Raw genomic sequence first — 18,291 nt, forward strand, 5'->3', positions numbered from 1 at the left:
GCCAGGGCTTGGCGGACCCGGAGAGAAAAACTCTAGCTACACACCATACTTCATTAAGCCACTGTTCTCACATCTAGTCTCCTCCGACTTCCTCCTTCTTCTCTTCCACAGGGCCTTTCTGTAGCATCTTTTGGGACATGCCCTGTATTCCTGCTCTTCCTGTGCTTCAATTCCAACTCCATGTGAACTTCCTCAGAAAAATCCACTGTGGACCCCAGGGTTTTCCAATGAAGCCTTTTGGTGCTCATACGCTTGTGTGCCTTGCTCCATTTCACATGACTGAGCACATGACTTGGTTTGTAGTCATATTTCACTTGTGTGGTTATCATGCTAATTTAGTCTCCCAGATAGGCACTATCAGGAGGATCCTGTACCTGCTTGGTTACTGACGAGAACTTTGTAGACTTCATCTTGGGCTTTCCTTTAATGTCTACTGGTAAATACACTGAAGAATCTTCATTCCAAATGAAGTTGTTCCCTGAGACCGGCCAATTTTGTAAGCTAATAGATGGATTTTTTTTCCCAAGGGGAAAATACTGACAATGAACAAAAATCCTGCCATCAGAATATCATCTTAATAAAAAGTGGAATGAAGAAAAGAGAGGATAGTAGGCATTGGAAGGCATAAACACTATTAACTTCAATTTCTAAGATTTCAGTTTGAAAACTGATTAGAATGTCAAAGGAAATGACCCCATAACACATGTGGGGAGGACAATAATGGCAAATAATGAAACTGGCAGCCAGCATGGGGATGAGTTAGAGTGTTTGCCAATATGGAGAGCAAGAAAATATCTTGTATGAGTTTTAATTTTTTTTTCCTATGGGTTACAAATATTTTCTTTTCTTTTCTATTCTCCTCTTTGAGACCTTATCTCTGTTTATTGTATTGAATCCAACATTTTAGCAATCTGGAAGACATCCACTACAAGCTAAGAGGTGCATTGAGAGCATTCTTTTGAGGAGGATATTCACACCTTATCTCCTCAATGTTTCATTTTTTTTCTCTCTGCCTCTAAGCACTTTAGACATAGCCCACTTAAAGCTGCTGCTTTAAATTGGCTTTCAAGGTAGTAACATCATGTGGTGATTACTACTTTTATTTTGTGGTGGAAAAGCAACTTGTTAATTAAGTTAACTGCCCTTCTCACCCTTTTTTCGTAGATTTGTTAATGGACATAGATGGTTTATAATAGTCCACCTGATAGCATAGTGTCTAGTATAATGACTCTCTTTAAAGGAAGTAGTAATGCTGTACAGATGAAATCAGCAGTGCATAATGAGACAAGAGCTGAGTGGGTGTGCTGAGGCCAGGGATGATGACGCCGTGGAGGTCAGAGAAAGTTAGCCTACAATATTCTAGGGGTGTTTGGTTTCTTTTTGTTGTTGTTGTTGTTGTTTTTGTTTTTGTTTTTTTCAAAAAAGTGATTATTTTTCAGAGTGGGATGTTCTTAACTATTTGACTAAATCTTGTTGATATATGGAAAATGTTCATTATGAGTGATCTTTCAAAGGCCAGGCTTTAAAAGCATCAGCGATGCCTTTAACTATTGAACTTCCCAGGATCATGAAGGAACCTAAAGCCAGGACTGCACTTACCATTTCATAGGCAAATTCTAGCCAAGATACAGTTGATAGTTTTCACCCATTTTTCTCCCAGACAAATGAACGCTTCACTTTCAATCCTTTCTCACAGTGCGAACAACATCATGCAATATGGATACACTGAGAGCATAGAAAAGGAATGGGCAAACAGGGGGTTTTAAAAGTTCTACTTCCAGAAGATAGGCTTGTATTTTTTTTTTTTTTGGAAGCTGAGCTAGTATATTATAAAGACATTTTAGAGACAATTCTGTCTTTGAAAGTTCACAGCTTTTTTTTTTTTTTTTCATTTTTCCAAAGAATGTACGCTATCCACATTTGGTTGAGCATTGTAGTCATAATTCCGGTGTTTAAAAGTGAATAACTATGTATGGCTTTACTGGGTCATTTATAACTGTCAACTCCTAATACACATTGCTTGTAACTGCACTGGGATCATTCCTGACAAATACTTACTCTATCATCTGTCACAGGAAGACATTATCCTGAGCTTTGCTTCCACTTAAGGAGTTCTTTCCTACAACTTTCCTTCCACGATCCATGTGACCTCATTAGAATTACATGAAGCTAACATGAAGTACTTACCACATGAGCTGATACATAATGAGAATTCAATATAGGATTAGTCATTATCACTATTTCACAAGTCAAAATGTACATGTGAACACTCCAATATGAACACTGCATTCTTAGGCAAGAGAGAGAGAGAGAGAGAGAGAGAGAGAGAGAGAGAGAGAGAGAGGTTTTTAAATCCATTTGTAAGAATTTGCTCATATTTAACTTAGAAGAGAGCAGAGACTACTTGATACTTGTGGATTATGTATTTACAAATTCAATCATTTGTTAATATTTATTTGTGACAGAAAAATCAGCTGAACTTCACATTCTTTCACAAAAATGCAGAGTGGTGAAATATTTGACTTTTTTGACAGGTACATTTTCAGCTGAGGTCAAAAAGGAGACAAACTGTCACCTATTTTAGCTCACACTTTAAATGCACATCCTTTGTCAAATGACATGCTTTAAACACCGCAGGCTTTTCATGCATGATTTTACTAGGAGTTACGTGGTTTCTGTGTCCCCTAAGCACAGATTGATTCGTTGGCTAGTGTTTCTAAGAACAAGAAGTTTGTGATGTTCCTTACAGAGAAAATATATTGTTAAACACCATTAAAGTTTATATTGCAGTGTTTTTACTTATGACTCAAGGTCAGACTCAACTACATATTAAATATGGTATCTTCAAGCCAACACAATCATAAAACAAGGTATATATTGATTGATCAACAAAATGCTATGACCCTCTAGAGGCTCCCAGTAACACAACCCTACTTTTCCCCTAGGAAACAATTCTCAGTATTCACAGATGCTTTGTCAACCACAATTTTATAGGATATAAATACCAGAAATAACTGCAACTGACTCTTGTAGATATGGGAGATTATCTTTTTAAATGTTTAAATTATTTAATGCTTCCTTAGGGAGCTAAAAAATAAATATTTAGAAAAGTAGGTTATAATAAAAATAAGAAAAATTTTATTTGTTGCATACATCCTGCTGAGAATAACAGGGATAGGCTCAAAGTGCAGGGGTAAAGTGTTTTCCATACCAGACTGGACAGAAGTCTTATTAAATAAAATACAAAAGAAGAAAAGTCAGAGAGGAGGGAAAGAGAGAAGAGAGACAGTGGGGGGGGGAGAGACAGAGATGCCCCTCCCCCTAGTCTGGAAAAAGTAAGAGTTCTTTTATAACAGGTACTGGCCTGATACAATGTAACATTTGTATGGATTCCATATCTTGACACTAAGTGGACATCTCACCATGTGTTAATTAGTAAATTGGTTAGCCCAAGTCTCTTTCTGGAGATTGGCTATCATTAGATTCTGGATATTAATAGAACATCAGATATTACTAGAGTCAGACTCCAAGTAGACATGGGCTGATCATTAATTAAAGTTTGGAAATTTGTACTTACATTTTATTTTCTTTCTGTTTTCTTCTTTCTTTCTTATTAAATTTTCATCACTACAATATATAATAATTGAATATTCTGGTGACTTTTTTTGGTTAATTCTATAGAGACAATATACCTCTCCCCTAAATGAAATGAGAGAGAAATTCATATAGAAATTTTTACAAGATAAAACATGTCATAGATGAAAGAAATCAAAACTAAAAGTTGAAATCAAACATTGCTTGGAAGTGAAGCAGTGACCAGTCACTAAGGAATATAGAATCTTGAATGAAATGGGAGTTGAGGTGAAATACCAAATGAATACTGTGGTGGTTTGAGTGAGAATGGACCCCATCTTCCTCACTATTCTGTTGCTGTGAAGAAAAACCATAACAAAGGCTACTCTTATAAAAGAAATCCATTAATTGGGGGCTTTATAACTCTTCTAAAATAAAATAATTGATTTCAAAGGTAAGTCCATTATCATCGTGGCTGGGAGAATGGAAAGCACACAGGCAGACATGGTGCTGGAGAAGTAGCTGAGAGTCCTACAGCTTTGTGGACAGAGAGACTGGGCCTGGCATAGGCTTTTGAAACCTCAAAGCCTAACCCCAGTGACACATTTCTTCCAACAAGGCCAAACATCCTAATCCTATCATAGAGTTCTGCTCCCTGGTGATTAAGCATTCAACTACATGAGCCTATGGGGGCCATTCTTATTCAAACCACCATAGCCCCCTTCAGTTCATATGTGTGAATAATTGGTTCCAAGTTTTGGGAACTGTGTGGGAAGGACTGAGAGGTGTGGCCTTGTTGGAGAAAATGTGTCATTGAGGGTGAGCTTTGAAGTTCCAAAAACTCAGTCATTCCCATTCTCAGTTCTCTCCCTTCCTCCCTCCCTCCATCCTTTCCCCTCCCTCCCCTCCTCTCTCTCTCTGCCTCCAGCTTGTGGACCAGAGGCTAGATTTCAGTTACTGCTCCAGTGTGATGCCTGAATGCCACCTGCTTCCCAACATAATGGTAATGGACTCTGAAACTATGACCCCAAATTAAATGCTTTATTTTATAACTTGCCTTGGTCACTGTGCATCTTCACAGAAATAGAAAATAGCTAAGACAAATGGTAGATAGAAGTAGCCTATAAAAATATAATGGAAGATCCTGAATATCTTGCAGTAAAACCAAAGGAAATGCATGAATGCCACTGATTTGGCCCAAGGTATAAGACTCCAGAATGTGTCTTATGATTTACTTATGTCCAGACACCTAGTTCCCTTCCCAGTTGTAAACAAAAATTCTTAAGGGCAAAAGCAATTATTGCAGCCATTCATTTTGTTCTATATTCACACAACTCATGAACTCATGTTTCAGAACTAGAACCCAAGTATTCATTTGTTGAGTTCATTAATGAGATTTACTAATCTTCAAACCAGATTTTCCCCATTCAGTTCCTTGGCTTGCCATTCTTCTGTTGGGCTGATGCTATTATGCATGGTTCTTCTTGTTCTGTGTTTACAGAGGCTTTGTGAAATCCTAACAAAATTACTATCTATGATCATTGCAAATTCATCGCACAGAGAAGAATAAAGCATTATGCGTCCATATTGAAACAAGTTATGTACATTAGCAAGAAGAGTCTTGCTATGAGAACAATTAAACAAATAGTTATTTGTCAAAAAATATGTATCTTTGAGTTTGTAAAAGATAGTCTAGACTTTCAGATGAACCTTAAGTTAGTCTAAATTAAACAATAAATCTAATTATCTTTCCCACAGAAAGAAAACCTCCCAAACTAGGATTCACAGAGTATATAGTTTAACTACACATACTGAAAGCAGTATTGATAACAATGCCTGTTTAAATGGCAGCCAGTTATGAAATTTCAAAGGCTTTGGCACACAGAATTCTAAATTACATATTATACAAAAACCCCAAGGTCATCAAGCTTTTTAATAACTCAGTCTTCAAAGATTTCTAATAAAATCTATTCATTGTTGTAATTTTTCGTGTCATTATTTAAAACTCACAGTGTAAAATTGCAAGGAGAATTAAAAAAAAAATAGAATTAGAACTGAAAATACCACACCCAACAAAATGCAATCTTTAACAGAAAGTCCAAATGAGAGGTAGACATTTTATTATATAACCATTTTACATTTACTGATTTTTTTGACTTTACACACATATACCAGTAGTAATCCACCACCCCTTCATGATAAAAGTGTTGGAGAGAATAGGGATACAAGGAACTTAAACATAATAAAGTCATCAAATTAAATGGAGAGAAACGTCAAGCAATCTCACCAAAATCAGGAAGAAGACAAGGCTGTCTACTCTCTCTATATCTATTCAATTAAGTGTATGCACATGAAAGACATTTTTCTAAGTGCACTAAAGATAAAGGTAAGGAGGAATATTTTTCACTACATCTGGAGTTTCTATAACAAAGGCAAAGTTTGTCTTCAGTTTGTACCATGATTACTTCTCTAGCATGGACTGATAATTTGTAGGTTGTTGCCTTCGTTAATTTACTCAGTAGTCACATATTGCACAGCAATAAGAGATAGGGACCTTCTGAAGTATGGAGAAGGGAGCAAGCAATGGTCCTCAGACACCCGAAAGGAAAACTATGGCATTCAAATATGTCATCTCACTGATTATTTAAGAATAATTTCCAGGGCGGGAGAAATGGTTCAGAGGTTAAGAGCAGTGGCTGTTCTTCCAGAGGTCCCGAGTTCAATGCCCAGCACCCACATGGTGGCTCACAACCATCTATAATGAGATCTTGTGTGCTCTTCTGGCATCCAGGTGTACATGCAGGCAGAACACTGTATACACAATAAGTACATAAATCTTAAGGAAAAAAATAGTTTCTGGTGCTTCAGTTGCCTAGCCGAGTATCAATGAGTGAAGAAAGTAAGAGAGGAAGAAGTACTCTATCACCCAACATTCCTGCCAGTTTGACACTTGAAATTTATCTCCTACCCCTAAATACATTTTAGATTACTCCAATTTCTTTACTACTTTCCAGAGGTAGTAAATGATATATTTCTGGAAAATGTTGTGTGACTTACACATGAAGTCTGGCCTACATTTTCAGGACAATTTACCTAGTACCTTTCTGATTAATTTTATTTGAAAAACACCAGGAATCATGATAATTACCTATGGACTATTTAGAATAGATTAAATAAGATAATATACGAAAATACTCAGTAGAGTTCACTCAACACGTATCGGTTGTATATTTATGACAACAAAGTTAATGCTGGTGTTGCCAAAGTCCTGAGCAGTGAATGGATTTTATCACTTTTTTCATTAAAAATTCACCAATTTCATGGCAGTTTTAAGATCACACAAAAATGAGAGAATGTTATTAAAAGTTTCCATATATTTTGGTTCCATATGTGTATATTCATGTCTCAAATATTAATGATAACATATAGAGTAGTACACTGTTGGTTAACTTGCACAAAGTTCATAATGTACTTGTGTTCATGTTGCACTGTGCACTGCCCTAATATACCTCAGTTCTCCCTCTGTTCATACACCAATAACTAGTTCTTAAGATAGCTACTTAGTTGTTTGGTTTGAGGTAAATATAGTTGTAAGACACTTGGTCTGGCTAAAGCATTGACTTCAATATATACAATTGTACATAACTGTTGCTTTGAATGAGAAATGCCTTCCATAGACATATATTTGAGCCCTTAGTCCCCTTTTGGTGACACTATTTGGGGAGGTTATAGGATCATTAGGAGGTGAAGCCCAGCTGAAGTACATCACTGGGGCATTGGCTTTCAGATTGTGCAGCTTTTCCATGCTTCTAGTTTGCTCTCTCTGCTTCACATTTCAAGATGATGATGTAATCTCTCAACTTCCTGCTCACGCAGCCTGCTGCCAAGCCTTACCCAATATTATGGATATTCCTTCTGAAATCAGAAGTTCAAATGAACTTTTTCCTATACACAATAAAAGAAAATTAATTGTATTCTGAATGCTAGGTAGGATGAAGCAGAAGGCATTTTGCAGGACAAAGTAAACATAGAATGAGATGCGGAACTAAACATGCCATGTCTGCCCAGTAACACTTTTTGAGCCTCATGGAGGACAAGAGTTGGAGTTGAGTTTTAAGTTTTTCTGTAGTCAAAGAGAAAGCCATCTGAAACTCCTGACATTGAGCATCCTATTTTCAGTCTGGTGTTTTCAGGTAGATAGAAAGTGACCTAATCCACCTACAGGTTTATAGACATATTAGTTATGTCATGATTAGAAGAAAGACACGATTCTACAATGTTAGCATGGCCATTACTCTAGTATGGTTTCCGTGTTGTAGGTATTCTCTGGCTCCTATCAGGGAGCTCAATAAAAGACAGCGATACACGCCATCCTAACTCAGTATTTCCCTATTATCCTTGCCTAGTCTTCCCTCAATTGTCCTTTTCCTTGTAATAACTTACCTGTTTTCCAACTGATCTGGTGTTCTTAAAATATTCTCAGTGCTCTCCAAACTCCAATTCCAACATGCTATACAGCTATACATATTTTCCAATCCTCATTAGCTCCCCCTTCCATAAAGAGAGCTTATGTTATTATAATATATTATAGACTACCTTCAAGTTTTAAAGAAAAAAATCCCTCGATTTTTAAAGAAAAATGTCATCCTAACATTTTAAATATTAGAATTATAAAGAGAAATAAAAGAAGAATACCATACTAATTATAAGAAATACCAAGTAAATGAAACTGGAATTGAAGTGTGAATGACTCTTGGCTAGAAGCCATCAACTGAACAGCTGAGAGCTCATCACATGCCTGTGGCCACCTACTCACCAAGAGCAATACTGGTCACCTTGCAGATGCCCTTGAAATTTCACAGCTAGTTATCAAGCCCTCAAAGGCTATCCAGTGCCAATCCTCTTTTAGCATATCTTGAGGTTTAAAATTCTATTTATAATAGATGGAAGATTTAATAAGTTTCAGTTCCTTTTAAAAAAAAAACCAACTTGAGAATGTGTTAGATAAACAGAATCATTATGAAGTCTTTGGCACTCTAAACTGAAGGAGTACTCCGTCCATATGTTACCCCATTCTGTAAGTAGAGGATTAGAGGGAAGAGAGACTTTTTCCTACAATGTTTTTCCTACATTAACTAGTACTTCAAAGTCATATAAATATGATAGGTTATGATAAATATAGATTTGGGAGACAATTAGAGAACACATTCCAAGGTTATGAAAATTTGTAGAGATAATTTCTAAGTTTTTGTTTGAGGCCAGATGATACCTAGTTGAGCTGAAAAGAAGACTGTGACCACTCAAGACACCATAGGACTCTAAAATGTTGTTACTATTGCTCTAAACTGCAATGTTCTTTGTGGTTAAGTCTATGCCTTTGGTGAATGTCTTTTTAGCTACGATATTCTCCCCTGCATTTTCAGAGTAAGCTCTGTTAATGTGTAAGTAGTGTTTAACAGTGGCATCCTGTGCTTCATATTTAATGTGTGTATTTACACACAGAGCTGTGTGAACTCTTCTGCTTTAAACAAATCTTAATGAGTTCTAACTTGCAATGTCTTACTAATGTGTGTATTTCTGTGTGGCACAGAGATCTGTTGATGTTGTAAAGTACTTACAAGGACTTTATCCAAAGATATTTTTAACACATGTTTATAATTACTCACAAGTTCAAATGTGTCTGGAAAAATATAAGTTGAAATCACTTTGTTTACACAAGACACATGGGAGTCCTTATGTGCCTTTCTCAGGATGGAACAGACATGTTTTCAGGGAGTAGATGTGTGAACCGGATATTTTAAATTTTAAAAAGCAAACATTCACAGAAAATAAAGTACATACACTGTTTCTCTATAGCTCTCATGGCTTAGAACACAGCTACTTTAGAAAATTTTACTGCATGATCATTTTTATACAAGATACTAGATTAGATAATATGAAGAGCAAAGTGGTAAAAATACAAAACATAGGGAACTCAAATTAGGAAAGAAATGCACTCTTACAAAGTTTTTTCTAATTAATATAACCAGGAAAATGAGAATAGATAGATACAGAGAATCTAATGGCAAGTTGGAAATACTTAATAGACTCTAAACACACTATGCTCCTATTTTTTCTGAAGCCAATTTTTTAAATAGTTATCCTTTTCTGTAACATGAATCTTAAAAGGTCTTATTAATAAAGAAAAATCCAGAGCCAAATATTGGGGTGAAAGCTGAAAGATCAGAGAGGCAGAGAGCAAACCACTAGTTCTTACCTCTACAAAATCCTTCGCTGAAAGATAGCAAGTTCTTGTTTCCACAGATCCTCAGATTGAAAGCCTGAGTCCTCACCCCTGAGCATCTCAGTTGAACTGCTGCTCAGTTCCTGTCTCCTAGTGCCTTATATACTGTTCTCTACCCAGCCATGTCACTTTCTGTGATTAAAGGCGTGTGTGCTTCCCAAGCAAAGACATAAGATCTCAAGGGCTAGGATTAAAGGTGTGTGCTACCACTGCCTGGCCTCTATGTCTAATCTAGTGGCTGGCTCTGTCCTCTGATCCCCAGATAAGTTGATTAGGGTACACAATATATTACCACACTTCTCCTGGGAATATGCCCTTCTTTCATAGCCTACCTGTTAATCCTCCATTCATATTTTTTTCCTTAACACTCATGAAATCTATACAAAAAGTAAAATTTCTATTTTTATGAACTATGCAACAATAGCCCCAAATGTAACACAAGCCAAACAGGACCTGAAGCCTTGGTCTGCAATGATTCTGTCTGCAGTGGAGATGGTTAATGCAAAGATTCATAATTGATCAGTGTATTGAAATAAAGTGACTGTTAACTGCATAGATCTAAATCTGACACTATATCACTCCCCCAAGACTTAGGTAACACTGTGAAGAAACAATATAAGGCCTGGGGAATGGGAAGGAGTGTTGCCCAAATGTTTCTCCTGGACATGATGTGGCGGGTGCATCTATCAACTCACAGGATAGCAACTCTTGAAAAAGATCTACACAAGATCAGGCCCATCAACATCCTCCCATATATGGGGAAGGGACTTATTGGTCTAACACTTCTCCCTGCAGAGAAGAAATTAAAAGTAACAGCAGGGGAGTCAGTTTTCAGTGATATAGCCACACTGCTTTTATTTAAGTAAATATTACCTCACCTATGTTCATGCAAGCAATCTTAATTAAAGGGCGCGTGCGCACACACAAACACACACACACAGAGGAACAATGTGAAAAGTGAAAATATGAGGGGTATCTAGAGGCAGGTAAACCTGGTAGAATGGAGATGATAAATGAGTCCAACTAATGTTTTATACAATAGCCAACTTTATTCAGAGCATCAAACAGTTTATATTTTGAGGCTTAGAGAAGTCACATGAGTAATGAGTACAATATCAAGGGCAAGATGTACATGACAAAAAACATGTTTTTCTAAAGAGGCATATAAACAAATAACAATATTCAGTTGTAATGAATAATCAGAAGTAAAGTCATTCATGTCTGTTACCCCTGGGAGGGCATGAGAGCACTCCTGGGAGAGGCATGAGAGCGTAATCCAAGAACAATTCCATGCATTTTAAGAAATTGAGGCTACAAGACTATTCTCTTGGTTTCTTGGAGTTTTCTCCCAAACTATCAGAAATCTCCTCACAGGAGTCCATTCTTGGACTGTGTTCCCACAAAGGTTGAAACTTAGGAAGAAGAAATTTGATGAGAACGGGAAAAGAATGATATAAGATAATTGGGGAAAAGGCTTTGATTAAAGAACATTATAGATGTAGGTCTGAAAGTATGAAAAAATAAATTTAAACAATTAAAATACTCCAAGAAGCTGGGATCCAGGTAGATGGTGGAACAACCATATTATAATAATGCTAGTTGGAGCACATGCCCCTTTGTCCCCTATGATTCTAGGGCGATTCATCAACTATTTCTCACAGATTTTTTTTCAATCACAGCAAATGAAAGATTTCACTTGGAAGTAGTATGAAAGTAGTATGAAATGGGTATGTTTTGTAATATTCACATTTATAAAGTTAAGAAGAGTTAGCTCAATAGCTAAAAGCATGTTTTGCTCTTGCAGAGGACCTAAGTTCAATTCCCAGCACCCTCATGGCAGCACACAGCTGTGGTCATATTTTAATTGTGCTGAAATGTGATTTTATTTGTATGTTAATACATAAAGTTTGCCAGGAGATCAGAGGTCATTAGCTGAGAGCCAGGAATAGAAGTCAGGTGGTAGTAGCTCACACCCTTAATCCAATCACAAGGCAGGCAGAGTCTCTGTGTGGTAAAGCACACAGCCAAGAATGGTGACCCTTGAGATTTTAATCCCAGTACCAACCACAGAGACCAGGAGGTCTGTATAGACAGGCAGTGACGAGGAAGTCATGTGGCTGTGCTTAGAGCCAATGAAAAGGCAGAACAGGAAAGCAATAAAACACAAGACATACAGAAAGAAGGTCTCTCTCTCTCAGGGGAAGGAAGATAAGGTGGTCTTGACTCTTCACTAGTGCTCGGATCTCCTGGGCATTTAACTCTGTATTTGGCTCTGTGTTTCTTATTTAATAAGACCATTTAGAATTTCATCTATACACAGCCATTAGTAATTTTGGTTCCTGGGTTCCAATGCTGTCTTCTAGAATCCAGGAGTACCGGGCATTTACACAGAGCCATACAAACATGCAGGGAAGACACCCATAAACAGAAAATACAAATAAATAAATCTTAAAGAAGGTAAACAGTGAAGATAAGATTATCAATTGGTAGATTCAGCACCTCTGTGGGAAAAGGCCCATATCTTGAAGACCCTAAAGCATTATAACATATATGCTAATATTTTGGGAGTAAGTTCAGATGTGATTTAATCTATGAGGATATTACTGTTTCCAGGAATCAGATTCTACTGTATATGTTCAAAACAACAATATTTACAACTGAAATGCTGGAAATCAATAAAGTCAAAGCTCCTTAAAACATAATCTGAAGTTAGAATTGGCTCTAGGTCATGGTTCCAATTTGCTTCCTGTAGCTGTGATAAACACCATGACCAAAAGCAGCTTGGGAAGTAATGGGTTTAGTTTAGTGTATAGGTTACAGACCATCGTTGAGAGAAGCCAAGACAGAAACTCAACACAGAAGTTTGAAGCATACCTGTATATTCTGTGTATAAAACTATTTTCAAATTACACTTTTTTAAAAAACAGTTTGGTCATATTCAGGGAAAGTTGTATAATTAACGGAAAGGATTATGTATTTATTATGAATATATGTTTTAATGAGTCCAGAAAAACCTTAAATGCATATGTTGCTAGGTGTATGAGTGCGTATGCATGCACACATGTACACGCACATGCACATGTATGTATAGGTATTTAATACATGTGTGTGCCCATGAGTGCTCAAGCCAGAGGTCAACCTCAGATATCAAGGCACAGAAGATGTCCACTTTCTTTCTTGAAACAATGCCTCTCACTGGCCTGAAGCTTGCCAAATCAGCTAGGATTCCTGGCTTGTGAACTCCACATATCTTCCTGTCTCCACCTTTCCAGTGCTGGCGTCTCAAGCATCTGTCGCCACCCTTGACTTTTTCACATGTTTTTCTGAAGGTTGAACAGAGATCTTTATAACCAGAAGACAATCATTTTACTGGCTGAGTTGATTCACCAGCATAAATCTATATTTTTATGGTAAAGATATCAAATAGTATATGGTTGCCATGGTCTTTTCTGATAGAGGAGGTCAGTACAAAGATGTCCCTGAGGCTTCATATGTCTAGGAATACTTTATACATATAACTTGATGACAGTAGCCTTCTTTTTATTGTCTTACTAAGCTAAGCAATTATTGCCAAAATAGGGATTGCCATAATTTTTTCTCCAACAGTTCTGCATAGGAAATATATGTTATTGTAATCCTAACATTATTTCTACTCACTTTAATGTAGTTATCAACACATTGGTGCATATTCACAATTCATTCCAGACTGTAATGGTTATGACACATTTCTATAGCAACAAAGAAGACATTCAAGCTTTTCATGAATATTTTCCCTTACTAATTGCTGGCCTAACTAGAGACATACCAGTTTTTCAACAATATGTTCAACTTTATATCTCTTCATTTAATCTATGTTCATTTCAAAAGATAATTACTTAAATTCATCTCACCTGCACAATGACCCTGCATTCATCCTACATATTCATTCTGCAGGTCGGTCGCCCATAACCACTGAGTATTGAGGCAGATAATATGAAAACTCTTCCGCCTATGAATTCATGATGTGTATGCTTCTACAGTGACCCTGAAGATCTTGACACTGTGACACACTCTTTCACATCACTAAGGATTCTGCATGCCACATACTCACACAGTAGTTTCTATTGCTTGAAGGAAATGTCCTGCCATTTCAATTAGCAAAACAGGTGACACCTTGCTGACATTTCAAGAAACACCTAGGACAGTTTGAAATAGAATGAATTTCATCACAGCTCTGATATAGAAACCTAAAAAGCATCATGAAAGAGAAGCTTCCAACAGATATAGTACTTCTGTAGGCATTTTTGCCTAGATTGTCTGAAGAACATTACTTAATGTATGATCATTTATTGCTAATGAGTCCTTGAGAATAAAATAAACATCTACATACCTGTACTCATTATCCTGTGTATTTGTGTACACATGGGAAGCTTTCTAAGCTGAGGTCACTGACATCACTCACTTGTTACTTCATTGACTTTTTTGTACAAAGCCAATCTTGTTGTTACTTCTTGGCAGACTTCTTAACTCCACGGTTTTCACAAGTAGACTTTTTGTTGTTGTTAAATGCAGACTGTGTCAATGTCATGATTAAAACTACTGATTTCCTCTGAGTTGGGGATATATTTAACAATTTCAATGCTTGTATCCTTTCTCCCAATCCAGCTATACGTAATGTGACTGTCTCCAACCCCCTTGGTGCCACCAATTTTAGACAGTCCCTATTCTCATTCTTAGATTCTACACACATATAATTACTAAATTAATAATCTTATCACATTTCCAATCTCAACCCATAAGGCTTTTGGCCAGTAAACCCTCTTAGCCTTAACTTTTTATATGTTATTTTTTCCTTTAGGTTTTTTTTTTTTTTAACTAGAAATACAGTTTCAGATGGACTACTCTGTTACATAACTCTATATAAAATATTTCATATGCTGGACATCAGTGTCTAAATAATCAGCGGTTACTTTTCCACTTAGCACAATGCTTGTTCACAACAGAAACTTCAAGAGTGTTTACAGTTGCAGAGGGGTGACAGTAGATAGCTGTGGAGAAACACTGGGGAAGTTTAATGAAGAAGATTTGGTGATGACTGATTATAATGCAAGAGAAATCCTTCTACCTGTATAAACAATCAACTGGAAAAAGGCTCACGAGCCTTTTGGCTTTACTTTTAGAATGGAATTCATGTTGCTCATTGTATTCACATATATATTCCAAAATATACTGTAATGTTACTTTGAAATATATATTGAATGCTTCTCTTGTTTTGAAATATTTTGTGCTATAAAACTATTTTGCTTGCTTTCATATAAACTTGTATTTTTTCTTTAAAATTTCATGCAACATGTCATATTTTAAAATGTTTGTTCTCCTAGAACATTTTCAATGTTTCATGAGTCTGTCCATATATGTACATATTATTGAGATACCTAAACACTGAAAATATTGGAGGATGATCAGAAATGTCAGAATTATGGGTTCCTCAAAGCACCACTTACCTGAACATTGGTGACTTACGTCTTGCAGTTAGCTATAAGTGATAAATGTTGAGCAATCATCAAAGGGATGCCTATGAGTTATACCCCTCATGTTTAATTGAAGGTGATCTTGAAATTCAGCAGTCTGTGCAGTTCTTCTGATGGGTACAATTGGACTACAGTAGCATTCTTTGAGATTTACATTGTCCTGTGTAGACTTCAATGTCATCTCTATTGTCACAAAGCCATTGTCTTTAGTTCCAACCATGTGACCTTTCTAAGTCCTGTATGTGCCAGGAAGGACTGGGCTTCTTTAGCACAATATGAATTTCTTAGATACATTTTCATGACATTAAAGAAATGCACTGAGGCTGTTCTGGGTCCCCATTCAATCAAAATGTCAGGCATTTCTCCCTAGCCCACCTTCCTTTGCCTTTTGCAGCACAGAGTAGGATCCGATGCTCTCTACCAATAGTGGAAAACAGAAATAACAGACAATTCTAGCTCTCAAAGCCCAAGTATTTTATTCTAGACACACTCAAACCTACAAGGGAGAAGTACTTTTAAATCCCACCCAATTCTCTTTCTGACCCATAATTTCCTACAGTTTCACTTTCTTTTCTTTGTATGAGAAGAAAAGTTTCATTGTGAACTTCTGCTAATCCCTCTTTTTTCTTTTTCGAAATTTAAAATCTCAAATTTCAATCTCACTGTTTTTTAGAGTTCTGTTATGACAAAATTCTTTTGACGAAAAAGATGCTTATATGCTAAAACCCAAAATAGAAAAGATGCTTACATAACAGAAAATATGAGAGAAAATGTATTAGCTGTTACTGATAATATTTCAATGTGTGCTGATAGAAAAATTTTATTGTAGTTTTTCTTTCTATTTCTACTTAGAATTTTCCCCCATTTTTATTGATCTTTCTGTGTATTGTTTTTTCATTTAAAAAAAGAGTAAGAATACTTTGGAAGACATTACATATATAAAACCATTAAAATATATGTAAACACATTTGATAAAATACCTCATAAATATTGAGTCATACATATTCAAGAAATTCTCTTTGAACAAACTATGAACAATCTATAAATCATAATATCTTTATCCAATCTCTCATCAGGACAATTGTTTAATGGCTGTAACCAAAAATTGCCAAGGAGTTTGGTCTTTAGGAACTGGCAAACAGGAGAACAGTCTATAACTTCAGGATTTGTAAGTAGGCTTTTAAGGAATACAAAGCTACCCTGCCCAAAATAAATTTTCTGAGATATCAAGACTACTCAATTGCATTATTTCTAGGGAACTTTTCCATATTGGAATAATTTCCATGACATTTTATAGAAATATCTAAGAAATAAGATATATCATTCACATTGCACTCTTATAGAAGACTGGGTTGGAATTAGGCAGGAAGAGGCCAAATCCATTTGTCTTTTGACTTAGATTGTTTTCCAGCATCTGGCTCCCTTTGTCTATAACAAGACATTGATAAATTGCTCTTGATCACACAAATCTTCTGTGTATAGGAAAGTGAAATTTTAAGCCTCACACGAAGCATCTTTTTCAGCTCAAGGGCAAGTATATACAAAACCACAGTTTGCTCCCTCTGAACACATCTACAACAACAAAAAGAAAATAATCCCTCACTGAGTCTGAAGATACACATTTAATACCATAGGACTAAAGAAAGTGACTTCAAAAAATTAAATTTCCCAAAATATTACAAATTCAGATTTATGTAAAATTTTTTATCAAACATGTTTAAGTACCATGTAGTTTTACTTTTAAAACATGCAATAATATCTCTAGAAGTGTCTATTGTCTTGAAAGAATATATAGAAAAACTGAAAAAACATAAAAAATTATATAAATGCAAAATGTTTATTTTTCTCTTGCAAAACACAATAATTTTGTCTTCTTTAAAAAATAAATATGATTAAAATGTATAAAGTTTCATGCTTATTTAAATTGTGTAAATATTATACATGTACTTAAATTTACTATATTCTAAGTCCTATGTCCCCCAAACTCTATACTTATATTCTACTCCCCAATATGACACAATTGGTATGTAGTATCTTTCAGAGGTGAATAGATCATGGGGTAGGTGACACATGAATGGAATCAGTTTCTCCAAAAGAGGCATTAAAACTGTGAATGACATTTTCTACCACTGAATCTTGACATAATAGCCTGTTGTCGGTACAAAGTTGGAGAAACACATTTTGAATTTTTCCTCCCTAGTTGGGTGTTCTTTTTCCAATATGTCATAATAAAAATCAGCAGATAACATTCCTTTCTTTGAGCTATGATATTTATTATGAAAGCATTTTCTCTTAAGGTTATTGGGCACTATATATATACCCCAAGTTCAGATTAATAGATTTGACACATGTTCTAAGCAAAAGTAAATAGCAAAAAAAATCTTTAGCTATTATCTTAATAGTTGGTGATCTTGCTGTTGAGTGTTATTTTGTACTTTTCCTCTGTGTTCTCTGTATTACAATGCTTCCACTAAAAAAAATCAGCTATTACTTAAATAAATTAGAGAGAGAGAAATGAGGAGGGAAAACTTGAATCGTGTGTCTAGTTTATTGCCCCATAAGACTTAGAGAAACATGACGCAACTGGGTGAAATCTGTCAGATTCTAAGTATTACTAAAGGTCACAACTGTACAGTGACCTTCTTTCTTTTGTTTGTTTTTTTTGTCATCCAAATAACTAGATTAATTATTTAATCACAAATTTATTAAAACTAACGTCTACTTTATTCTTTGTTGAAAACCATTGTATAAATGTCTACTCAGATAAATATCAGTCTATAAATAATATGAAATAATTTAGCTTTGGACTATATAAGTATGAAATTACATGTCAAACAGAGTAAATTTGAAAGTACAAGTAAGGTACATTTTACAAGAAATATTGATAATTCCTTAATTTGAAAATTTGAGAGAATTGAAATAGTT

This window comes from Peromyscus leucopus, chromosome 17 (assembly GCF_004664715.2).
Source record: "Peromyscus leucopus breed LL Stock chromosome 17, UCI_PerLeu_2.1, whole genome shotgun sequence".
Classification (NCBI taxonomy): domain Eukaryota; kingdom Metazoa; phylum Chordata; class Mammalia; order Rodentia; family Cricetidae; genus Peromyscus; species Peromyscus leucopus.